Raw genomic sequence first — 12842 nt, forward strand, 5'->3', positions numbered from 1 at the left:
GTTATGCATTAAACAAGGAAGGGAAAGCAAAGGGGACTGGACCTTCAAAAAGCAGAGAAAGTGAGCTTACTAAACCCAGATAATTCCAGGAAGGGAGATCGAAGAAGACTAACGAAGGCAGACCAGGAAGACATTTGCTGCTCATCCGTAAAAGGCAAGGCCAAGGACTCATGCAGAAGTTCTCTGGCAATACTAAAGATATCAGCACTTCTGTCGCATGCCAGGTCAAGGCAAATACCTCACTAAAGGGCTCCAAGGGGATGCGGGTAGCTGTGGTGGAGTACCTGCCTGGCATACACAGGTTCAACCCCAGCACCACCACCCCCAGTTTAAAAAAAAAAAAAACCATAATGAAAAAAAAAAATCCATTAGCGGCATTTTGGCAATGCCTCAGAGGTCAGAAGAGATAATGAAGAACACTGTCAACAGTTACTTTCAGAAGAATCATTCATTAAAATTAAACCACAGAAAAAGTGATGAATATAGTTAACAAGAGTTAGTTGAGTGCAATTAACTGCAGGACATGCAATTCACAAAAGCAGCTCAGAAGGGAGGGCTAGGAGATTTACAGGCAGGCGAGCGGCAGGAAGCCTGCCGAAGAGGCGGCTTTGATTTGGAAACGGAGAAGTGCAGAAAGGATTGTGACATCGCAGCCCCATGGCTCTGCCTAGGACGTCATTTAGTCCTCGGGTTCTATGAAAGGCTGGTGAATGCAGAAAATAATGAGACCACAGAAAACATGGCAGCCTAAGAGTGGCCTCGCAGAAAACCCACGTTCAGTGAGAAGATGCAGCCCTGGTTGTGTTTTGATTACTACACATAAGGTATACACATACTCTTCATTTGGGGGTCATGTTTTGTGTTGTTTAAAAGCCTGGCTGTTTAACTCGTTCATTCAACAAATATTTGTGGATCACTGATGGGGTGGCTGAGGTTACCCCTAAGGTGTTTGGGACATCCCAATGAATGAAGTAGGCATTCCAGTCAGGGAGAGAGAGACTACATAAACTACACAAACAGCATGCTAAAAAAGTGATAAATGGAGGCTGGAAAAGGGCTGAGTGTTTAAGGATGTCTTCTCCTGCTATTGCAGAAATCCTAACTTTGGTCTCTAGCACCCACACCAGGCAGCTCCTAACCGCCTGTATCTCCAGCTCTTGGGGACACAGTACCTCTAGACTCTACAGGCATCTGCACTCATGTGCACAGACACCCACGCACATACCCATACATACATATGCATAGAATTAAAACTAAAATTCTGTCGCGGTATGAGGGAGAGTAGGGGAGGAAGAAGAGAGAGGGGAGAACCAACACGAAAGGCAGAAGTGTTATTTTAACTAGGGGGATATGGCCGGGCAAAGTGATAGGCTGAAAGTGAGGCAGAGACATTGCTGGAGCCTGGGAATTTGTGGCAAGCCTGAACACCACAGTGAGAATACATCTCAGAACCAGAGAGCCTGCCCAGTGTGCACAAAGCCCTGAGCTCAATCCCCAGCGCCATATAAAGATGTACTTAGTGGCACACACCTGTAATCCTCAAAGGCTGAGGTGTGATTGACAGATGGGGTGGAGGGTGTACGTGAGGAGGGAGAGGGCAATGCAGGAGCCAGGGGAGGAATTAACAGATTGGCTTCAGTCAAGGTGGGAGGAGCCTGTCTGTGGGATGTGTGAGATCAGAGGTCACACCTCTTCCCTTCAGGATCCAGGGGCTCCCGAAGGTTCCAACTGGCTCATTTCCTAAAAGGTTCATTAACACCAGCTGAGCCCGTGGGTTCTGTTGCTCACTGAAACATCGCCATAGATCCCCAGGTAGCTTCTGGAACTCACAGTGTGGAGCAAAGAGCAAAGCAGGGCCTTGGGCAAACCTGCTGCTTACACTGGTGGGGAGAGCTGGCTCAGACTGGTTTCTCTTTGCTCTGCCCACACGACTAGAGGTAGCTCTCAGGACTTCCCAGCAACCTGCCCTCCTTCCTCATCTCCCTTCTGATACTCAATACCACAGACCCACCAGAAAACCACACTGTACAAGGCTCCAGGGCAGGGAGAGTCACCTCACAGTGACCTTCCTCTTTGGGATAGTTTTCCCTTTGGTCAACCTGACTTTGAGAAAAATCTACCTTTCTCCTGTTAATCATCTAGAAAGCATTTCCTAGTCACAAGGAAATGTCCTTTTCTTCTTTTCTGAATTGTGTTCTGAGTGTACCACCGAAGTTCCGGTATGGTGTGGGGCTGGATGTGTGGAGGTTTAGCTGCCAGGCACTGGGTGCTAAACAAAACAAAACAAAAAACAAATAAAGCCTGGGTAAGTTAGATATTTGAAAGAATGCTACTGCAGAATGGGGTGGTAGGCACCTGAGCTCCACGTCAGCCCCCACCACCTCCCATCATGCCTTGGTTCTAGAGGCTCAGCTGCTACAGGTTCCTTCCTGCCTCAATTCACTAAAGCTTCATCCTATCGATTCTTTGACACACTTTGGTGAAATGCTTTTGGAAAAAATTGGAGGATAGTGTCTGAGTAAGACTATATATTTACATATAAGAAATGCCTATGAGATGCAGAAATCTTATTCTAGGTGGTGACGTCTTTAGAGGAAGAACCTGCTTTTTGTATTAGACCACTCAAAATACCTGAGGACTGTGTATGTTACACAAACACAAAAGCTTCCTGCTTCCAAGGAACCCACTCTATGTTCTGGGGAAAGAGCGTAAGTAAAAGCCAATGGTGGCCTGCCTACACCTTAACCCCAGACCCTGGAGGAAAGGTCAATCTGATCTATGGAGTAAGTTCAAGGCCACCCAGGGTTACATACTGATACCTTGTCCCAAGAGAAAAAAGGTAAGCTTCGATGCCACAGGCCAAGTCCTATAGTGAGTGTGATTACTTAATACTAGGCAATAAGGCCCAATACAAGTGTATCAGTGTAACATGTTACAGTTTTATATACCCACAACTTCTAATTCACATTAGTCATCTCCAGAATGGAGTCCAGTTTCAATGGTAAACTAGCAGATAACCACTCTTTTCTCCCACATATAATATGGACAACTATAATACCAAAACAAACAAAACACTTACACAAAACAAAAATAAACCAAAAAAAAATGGAGGAGGGGGAGGGAAGATGGCAGATACTGTAACAATTTCCTCCAAGATTGAAACATTCTATCCAATAGGAAGCGCCTGCTCTTTAAGCAACTCAAAATAGCTTCAGGGAAGTCCCTGAAACTGAGCAGATGCACCAGGCCCTGCCCTGATGCCCTGCCTGAAGAAGCAGTACAAACTCAGAGTCCCCTCAGACTGAAGGAGGCTGCGCTGCTGAGAAGGCTTTTTGAGATTGCACCAGATGCCTGGAAGAAAAGAAACCAGCCGAGGCGTCTGGGAGAGGTATAGGTCAACTGAAGCACCTGGAAAGGACAGTCTCCAACCGACTTGAGCTGCCTGCAGGCAATGCAGAGCATTCCAGGTTCTCAGCTTTGTGAGCTGTCTGTCACCCATGCTAGGCTGGACTTTAGTGATGCAGGTGTCTATGAGTCATTTCTGCTCCTGTCAGTGACCCCTCACACATATTCCTGTAAGTAATCCCATTAAGACTCATGGTTCACCAAGTTGGACTTTGGTGGTGTCTGTACTTTATAGTCTCTTAGGGGTTCCTATCTGGGGTGAAGAAAGGAGACATGTGTTGCATCTCATAGGAAGTTTAATCACACAACAACAGGGTCTACAGACATCAGCAATGGCCTTTCATTGAAAGTTGCATGTAACATTAGGAAGAATCATGGATCCATCTAGAAAAGACCACAAAAGACAGTTCTCTCTTGGAGTAGGGTTCTTTGGTGACAACAATCCAAAGTTAGGGGCCAGGCCCAGTAGTGTAGGCCTATGTTTTCAGTTCCTCATGAGTGGCTCTTAAGTTCAAGGCCCCTTGGTTTTTATCATCTAGATAATCCCAAATCGAATCAGTAACCAAGGACTTCTTCCCTGCGTAGGTCTAAAGGTCTAAAGCAGTAGAATATGTAGAGGAATTGCTTACAAATATTAGCTGGTAGGCATAACACGGAAAGACACCAATAGGCATGGGATCCTCTGTCAATGCAGTCCCAGTGCCCCATTGAGTTTTCTGGGGTTACCAGATCCTCCTACTTGTGGATACACAAAGATAACTTTGTCTCCAGAAGTTGGGCCTACCCTTGGCAAAGCCTTGCTGTCCTAAGAACCATGTCATTACTTTTGAAAATAAAGAACAACAAAAAGAAATATTATTTTAGCAGGAATCCAGCTGACCCAAGGGAAGTACTTAAAAAAAAAAAAGACAAGCGTGGTGGTACATGCCTTTAATCTCAGCACTTGGGAGGCAGAGGCAGGTGGATTTCTGAGTTTGAGGCCAACCTGGTCTACAAAGGGAGTTCCAGGACAGCCAGGGCTTTACAGAGAAACCCTATCTCGAAAAACAAAAAACAAACAAAAAAACAAAAAACAAAAAAAAAACAAAAAAAACAAACAAACAAACAAACAAAACTAAGAAAAAGAGTCTTGCCTGGTGCCTGGTGTGGTGGTGGCACACACTTGTAATCCCCACACTTGACAGATTGATCCCTGCTCGTTCAAGGCTAGTCTGATATCTATGGCAATTTCAAGCTAGCTAGGGCTACAAATCTCTGTCTTTAAAAAAAAAATCTGTTTCACCACTTAAGGTTATTTTGTTCTGTTTTGGTTTCATTTTCTTAAAAAAGGTTTATTTATTTTATGTATATGAGTACAGACACACTACAAGAGAGCATTAGATCCCATTACAGATGGTTGTGAGCCACCATGTGGTTACTGGGAATTGAACTCAGGACCTCTGGAAGAGCAGCAGTCAGTGCCCTTAACCACTGAGCCATCTCTCTATCTGGTTTCATTTTTATTTTGTTTGGAACAGGGCCTTTCTGTGTAGCCCTGGCTACCCCCAAACTATAGAGAACAGGCTGGCTTCTGATTCATAGCAACCCCGTGTGCCTCTACCCCCTGAATGCTGCGCTTTACTGCCCTGGACAGTCATGCCTGGCAGGACTCTTCTTTTCTTTTGACCTGTGAAGTGCTTTTTTAGACGACTGAGCCAGCAGCTGAAGAAATAGCTCAGCTGCTCCAGTGCCAGCTATGTGAGCATGGAAGCCTGAGTCTGGATCCCTAACTCCCACATAAAGACCCAGGAACAGCAGAACATGCGCTAGGAAGATGGATTTAGGAATGCCTCTACAGTTGACTGGCTGGCTAGTCTAGCCGAATCCAGTTCTATAAGAGACTGTCTCAAAACATAAGGTGGGGCTTGTTGGAATAAGACTTCTGACATCCAACTCTGACTTCCACGTGGATGCATAAACACACACACACATACACACACACACACACACACACACACACACACACACACCTGACACAGATCACAGTGGTCAGAAACAAGACACATAGACACCATTTATATGTTCAAGTGTCTATATCCACACACAGACAAGGGAACCTGGGCTTTCCACAAGCTAAGCACATGTTCTACCACCGCTGAGCTACCCCCAACTCCCACCCCACCCCCACCCCCAAGGAAGATAGCTACTTCTTGTGACGATTTTCCCGGGCTGGCATTTCCTTGTCAGGTATAAGCACCCTGTCCCCATTTCAGTTGCACAATGTGCAGTATTCATTGCACACTTGCACACACGCCCACATCCTATTGGTACACATAGTTAACTCTTGCTCACCCGTGCGAGGATCACCCATCCTTTCTGGGAACAGGTTGTCTTCTACCCATACTCAGGGAGCATGACCCAAACTGGCTGTGAGACAAAGGGAGGCGAATTGGGAAGCTACAGCTGCCAGGCCCCGCCATCCAGACATTCACCATACCCAGTACTGGGTTAATGCTGAAACATCACATTCATAAAAACTACATACATACAGCAACCTCAAAGACAAACACTGTGAACTGGGGAGAGTAGGTGGATCCCGTTTTCTTGATTAATGTGCCCAACTATAATTTTAAATAATACATATATTTTCAAAATAGGAAAGCAAACGACCACTACATTTCCAATACATACAGGGCTGGGGCGGCGGTGGGGGCAGGGGGGGACTTTGTCTTCTCATGACAAACACCTGGTCTTGATGACCTTCAACAAGCAATTGTACATCTGGTATGTAAAACTACTCAAAGGCTCAACTAGAGGCAGCCCCACATATCCTACCTGTATACTTACTTAATATTGTTTCATAAATGTATTAGTCACATGCACTTAAATACACCCACAAGTCACTTTTATACAATCTAAGTTCCTCTAACGGGCAAATGTAATGGAAGGACTTGTGCCTGTTTGCGATCAGTTCTCTGGTTGTATCCTGGACGCATTCAAAGCAGTGTCTGTGGCAGCAGCAGCACGCTAGGAACATTCAAATTGTAGAAGAGAGGGGAGGGGAGACAGGTGTGGGATCCGGAGACTGACATAGGAGCTTTGTGCAGATCTTAAGGCCAGTCTGGGCTACAGAGTGAGGCTTGGTCTCAAAAATCATAACAGAGAAAAAGAAAGAAAAAACAGTAACAACACCACTAGGCGAGAACAAGGAGAAGGGCCGACAGACAGACTGACAGACAAGCAGAGAGGTAAATGGGAGAGATGCCAGCCCAAATTTTCCATAGCAGCCAGCAAGCCTGCAGTGGATGGCATTGGTGATCTCCAGGTAAGCTGGGATATCCCACATTACTGGCCCACGCAGAAATCACCTGTTTCTCAACCGCTCATTTCTCCAGGAATTCTGTTTTTCTACTCCAGTGGAAAATTCCATTCACCCCTCCACCATCTTTTAGAGTATAAAGTAAGATCTGCGGGTGTATAATCTCAGCTTTTCAAGGGGCTAAGGGAGAGCTATGTAAGTTCAAGGCAGGCCTGGACTCCCTTTTCAAATAAAATGAGACCAAGCTGAGGGTATAGCTCCGTGGTAGAGAGCTTCTCTGGCAGAAGCAAGGCACCGGGGCATTCTATCTTGGACAGAAGGGGACCCAAGGGACAGTTGTCTCCTGCCCTCCCCTCTGCCTCTCTTGTATAATGATGCTAACAGAATATAGAAGCAACTACAGAGAAACAACCCCAATAAGAAGTCACATATCAGGGCACCATTTCCTCCTGAGTCTCTCAGCCCGGGGTATTTCCATCAACTTAAGGTGACATCAGAACAATACTCTCATTTCCACACCAATTCTGCGGCAGGGTCCTCCCCGAGCCCTGTCCCGACTCCCACCCCCAGACCTCCTTCCTTGGAACCCAAGTCATATACGTGTTGCTGCTCCAGAACTCCCTTAGCTAGTTATTCTCTGAAGCCATTAGCTTCAGTAGGCAGTTGTTTTGACTAACACACACCTCAGATGTTATTACACCAGGAAATCCACATCATCATAAGACACAGAGACTACTCCTAAGTCTTAAGCTCTTAATCGGGCCAGAAACCAAAGGGCTCCAATATAACCTTTACTTTGGAATCTTTCTGACAAGCCCTTCAAGCTGTGTTTAATGTTTCCATTGTCAACTCATAAAAGGCCATGTGGATTCTACACTCATGCAAAAAAAAAAAAAAAAAAAAAAAAAAAAAAGTCCAAGTCCCGTGAACCACGTTTCAGGGTAAGTTTTGGGGGTTTGCTCCTTACGATTATGTCCTATCATAGAGATACGAGCCTAGGTCCAAATTTAAGGAAATGTCCTTGCCCTCACCCACATCCAAGTATTAACTCTTGGGCAATCCAGAAAAGTCAGAAGAGGGCTTGATTGGAGCTGTCTCAAACAAGCTGATGTTTCTGGTGCCCATCAAAGCTCAATTATCTGGGCCACGAATTACTTTTAATCCTGAGTTTAAGAGGCTAACGCTGGGAACTGGGCTGGCAGCAGCTGAGGGAGGAGACTGTCAGGAATCGGAGGCCAACACCAGCTACATGGTGAGAATTTGCTTCAAAAGGAAAAAAGCAAAAAGCAAAAAAAAAACCAAAAACCCAAAAACCAAACCAAAACAAAACAGACAATGTTAAGGCTGGAGGGAATGGGGCTCAGTGGTAGAGCGACCTGCCCACAGTCTCTAGGGTTCTGGTTGGATCGATCCCCCAGCACCTGCAAGTGAGGAGCACAGAACCTGGATCATCATGTAAAAACAATTTCTTTACATTAACCTTTTTTAAAAAAATCATTACTTAAAATAGGTTGTACTAGTAAATGAAAGATGTTCTTATCATAGGAGGAAATAAAAGTAGGCTTTTAATTGGTTTGGTTTGGTTTTGGGACTACCATGTAGCCCAGACTGGAACTCAGTACTAAGTCCTAAGTACTCAATAAAAATAATAAGCATAGAGAACTCAAATCCAAAAAAAAACAAAAAACAAAAAACTATTGTTTCCTTGATTTTTTGTTTAAACCCTCAATATCACCAACTGCTTTAGCAACAAAGCAGAACTCTGCATCCTGAAAAAAGGGTCAAACTGATGAATAAATAGTAAAGTTTTAAGAACTAAATAGCCCAGTGTGGTCGTACACGCCTGTAATTCTAGCACTTGGGAGGGTGAGGTAGGAGAACCAGAAGTTGCAAGCCAGCATGGGGTAGATCAGTGTCTCAAAAAGTCATTCTGGGGCTAGAGAGATGGCACAGCGGTCAAAAGCACTGACTGCTCTTCAGAGGTCCTGAGTTCAAATCCCAGCAACCACATGGTAGCCTACAACCATCTGTAATGGGATCTAACGCCCTCTTCTGGTGTGTTTGAAGATAGCCACAGTGTACTTAGATATAATAAATAAATCTCTGGGCCGGAGCAAATGGGGCAGCCTGAGCGAGCAGGGCCAGAGCAAGTAGAGGTACTGAATTCAATTCCCAGCAACCATATGATAGCTCACAACCATCTGTATAGCTACAGTGTATTCGTATACATAAAACTAAAATGAATAAATCTTAAAATATATATATTTATAGTCAATCGGTTGACTGTTAAAACTACAGGGGGTGGAAGCAAAGAAATGGCTTGGCCATCTCACTGTGTAATCCTGTTCCTGTAAGTTCAATTCTCAGAACTCACAAAATGGTGAAAGGAGAAAATTAACTCCACAAAGTTGTCATCTGACGCCTATATCATCACAAATGAACATGCACTTGCGCGTGCACACACACACACACATATATGCACACACACAGAGAAACAATTATTATTTTAGAGTACACTATTGAGTGTTCTGGAGAAGTGGCTAAGGAGTTAAAAGCAGATCAGGACCCAAGCTCATGTCCCAGCACTCAGACCACAAGGAGCTGGTCACCACTGCCTGCAACTTCCCCTCTGACTCATTCTTCTGGCCTCCTCTGGTACCTGCACTCTTGTGCATATGCACACACAAACACAGCAAAAGCAAAAGCAATAAAAAAAAAAACAAAAAAAAAAACACAAGCTGAAGAGGAAGCTCAGGGGCTAAGAGCTCTTGCTGTTTGTCCAAAAAAGCGGGAGTTTAGATCTCAGCACCCATATCAGGCAGCTTATAAGTGGCTCCTTCTGGCCTAGTGCACACAAACACACACATGCTCACATTGGCACATGTATGAGCACACACACATGCAGCATGCTCACACTTGCACATATGCACACACACATGCACACACACACACACACACACAAAATAAAAGTAATGTAAGTCTTGGGGCTGGGGAAATTGCTCAGTGGTTAAGAGCACTGACTGCTCTTCTAGAGAACTCGGGTTCAATTCCCTATACCCATGTGGGCTCACAACCTTCTGTAATTCTAGTTCTGTAACTCCTTCTGGCCTTGAAGGCACCATACACACACACACACACACACACACACACACACACACACACACAGTGCACAGACACCCAGGCAAAAACTCAGGTACGTAAAAAAATTTTAATTATAAAAAGTAAAGTCTTAGCCGGGTGGGTCGTGCTGGCAGACACCTTTAATCCCAGCACTCAGAAAGCAGAGGCAGGCCTGATCCAGAGTGGTTGAGGCCAGCCTGGTCTACAGAGTGAGTTCCAGAACAGATAGACAGGGCTACACAGAGAAACCCTGACTCGAAAAACCAAAATAGCACTAATGATAATAAAAATGATAATGTCTTTAAAAAAAAAAAAATCAATGGAGATGGCCATAAAATAATGTCGCTTAATTTTAAATCCTAGACAGTTCTGAAAGGCAATAAGGGACAGAAAAAGCAGTCTGTTTAAGAATTTGGATTTCAAAACAAAGCATTTGCTAGCACTTACACAGTTGTTAAGTCCAGCTACTCAGAAAACCTAGTGTAGCAGGAGGTTCACAGGTTTTAGGCCAGCCTAGACGATGTCAATAAATATGATGACACTGGGAGTTCTGGGAGTGTAGTGACAAGGCACTCGCCTAGCAGGATCTATCTTCGCCCTGAGTTTAATCCCTAGGCAGGGACAGATGACAGCACTCTCCTCTGTGGCACTGGAGCTCGCTTGAACCCAGCACTACAAACACTGAAGACATAGTGCATCCTATCCAGTCAGATAAAGGTAGTCAGGAGGCTTTGCTACGCCAGCCTGTCTTCCTTTAAAGTGAATCATGAAGCTGGCACAAATGAAATTTTTGATTCTCCGTTCTCCCAGGATGTTGCTCCCTGCAAAGTTAGAGGCCTCCAGCGTCTCCATCAGAACAAGGGGAAGGTCAAGGTGGACATGAAAAATACCCAGGCTATCCCTCCCCTCTTCCTCCAGTTTCCCTCAGACAGCTGTGTTTTGTGGGCACCACCCCCGAAGTCATCACATAGGGTCCTGAGGGAGTACTGTGTAACTGAATGGCAGCCTGAACCCCACAAAATGCTACCTTCTCCTTTTGGCTGAGGGCTTTGGTCCATCTAGAGGCTGTGTTCCCTACTGGCAACTTTTGCCAGTTGGCTGTGGCTTCTGCAATTCTCAGTCTCAAACACTTCTGATCTAATGACCACCGTTTGGTGATCAAAACTTCTACCCCTGCAGGTTGTTCCACCCTTTGTGTTCCTTAGTCTGACTCCACAGTAAGACTCTCACTTACCATTCAGTTACTATCTATCTATCTTGTGTGTTTGTTTGTTTTTTGTTTTGGCAAAGTCTCAGTGTGCAGCCCTTTGCTGGCCTGGAACTTGCCTTGTGGACCAGGCTGGCCTTGAACTCCTCCTCCCCTCCCTTTGGTTCCTCCTATCCTACCTTTCAAGGACTGGAGTTAAAGGTATGAGCCACCAAACCCAGCTTTCCAGTTGCCCTGGACCCTCCAATCCCCTGCTTTGGCCTTTTACTTGTAGATTAAAAGGCACGTTCCACCTTGCCTGACCTAAGCCTGAGTTTTTAATTAACTGATTGATTAATTAATTAATTAAGTCCATGGACGACTTAGAGGATTGTTTTCTCCTTCCACCACGGTGAGGGAAGGCTAGAACTCAGGTCCTCAAGTTTGGTGGCCAGCCACCTCAGCAGCTTGAAGAACAGTTTTGATTTGCAGTCCTCCTAAGGAAACTCCTAAGTGAGTCACTATCACACAAACCGGAGGGGAGAAAAGTTCGACTTTTAGCTCCCATAAGTAATGGAGAAAATAAAAGCAAGTCAAAAATAGCTTGTAAGTACCTAGAGAATATCTTTTCATCAGTTTGATAAGACTTAATAAGGAAGCCACATCCCTAAGTGCCTTAGGACAGTCTTAGAGTGTTGTCAACTTTTACCTAATTAAAACAGAGAGTCCTTTATCTGAAATTTTCCATTTCCATTCATTTTGACTGATTTCTTAGCCACCCAGTGACTGCAGGCATATCAGATGTTATATTTGGTAGACTCTACTCTTGTCTCCAGATTGAATTCTCCGCTGGAAACAACAACTAAGCTTCCCCGAGGGTGGCCTTCAGAGATAAATGTCTGCAGGAAGCCCCCCCCCCCCCCCCCCCCCCCGCTCTGCTCCAGTTAACACTCAAGCGAGACGCCCGTCACCAAAAACTCCGAAATCTCAAGCTAATAATCCGCATCTAGTCACCTGTGCCTCAAAAAAGACCAATTACGTTTTTTTCAACTATACACACACACACACACACACACACACACACACACACGGAAAAAGACTCAAGTCTGCAGGAAACAAGATGCGGCTGACCATAGGATTATCTGCTCTCCAAAAGCTGAAGCTTTAAAAAAAAAAATCTTTTTATAAACCCTTTAACTTCCCACTAAAGAAGGAAGACGATCAAATGAGAGATTAATACTAAGGGGGAAAGAAATAGAGAGAGAAAGATGTTGTTTGTTTGTTTTTTCCCAAAAGTCAGGACTCTATGGGGACAGTAGTCAGAACTGCCAAAAGTCCACCTTACCTTCCGTAAGTACTTGGCGTCGCTCACTTCAGAAATTAATACCATTCACAGCCCGGTAGCAATCTACAAGGCTAGGAAGTCACCTACAACATCTTCGCTGGCCGCACACTTTTAAATAGAAAACTAAATTAAAGAGTCTCCAAACTACTTCCCACCGTGCGGCTTAAAGCAACAGATCAGATCGCTCTAGGCTTTAACTCTTCCCGGGTTCTGGGAATTCCAGTTTGTCACAATTTCTTAGCCTGAGTGACCTGCGGTAAGAAACGTCTTCCCGGCCCAGAGCCTGGCTTCTCCGGGTCCGGGCGCTCGGCGGCCGGCTGGGCTGGGTCGTACGAGCCGGCTGCGGTGCGGCTGTGGCCCGGGCGGAGCGGCACAGGGTCGGATCCCGCGGAGCGCGGCGGAGTCCGGCTGCAATCGGTGCCTCTGCAATCCCTGCTCTTCCCGGTTCCCTCCCTCCGCCTCCTGCCCTCCCCCAGACGAGGCCATTC

At 45.4% G+C, this 12842-nt stretch overlaps 1 protein-coding gene across 5 annotated transcripts in view; it reads right to left on the reverse strand.

The window, feature by feature from the left end:
- Rbm47 (RNA binding motif protein 47) overlaps positions 1 to 12842 on the reverse strand; it is a 135406-nt gene that overhangs the window by 121613 nt on the left and 951 nt on the right. For 2 of the 5 annotated variants that reach the window (NM_001291226.1, NM_178446.4), the window contains exon 1: positions 12355 to 12817. The exons of the other annotated variants lie outside the window; for them this stretch is intronic. The gene's annotated coding sequence lies outside the window, so the exon portion shown is untranslated. Of the gene's footprint in view, positions 1 to 12354; positions 12818 to 12842 lie in introns of those variants that run through there. 5 annotated transcript variants of the gene reach the window in all.

The sequence above is a fragment of the Mus musculus genome, chromosome 5, assembly GCF_000001635.26.
Source record: "Mus musculus strain C57BL/6J chromosome 5, GRCm38.p6 C57BL/6J".
Classification (NCBI taxonomy): domain Eukaryota; kingdom Metazoa; phylum Chordata; class Mammalia; order Rodentia; family Muridae; genus Mus; species Mus musculus.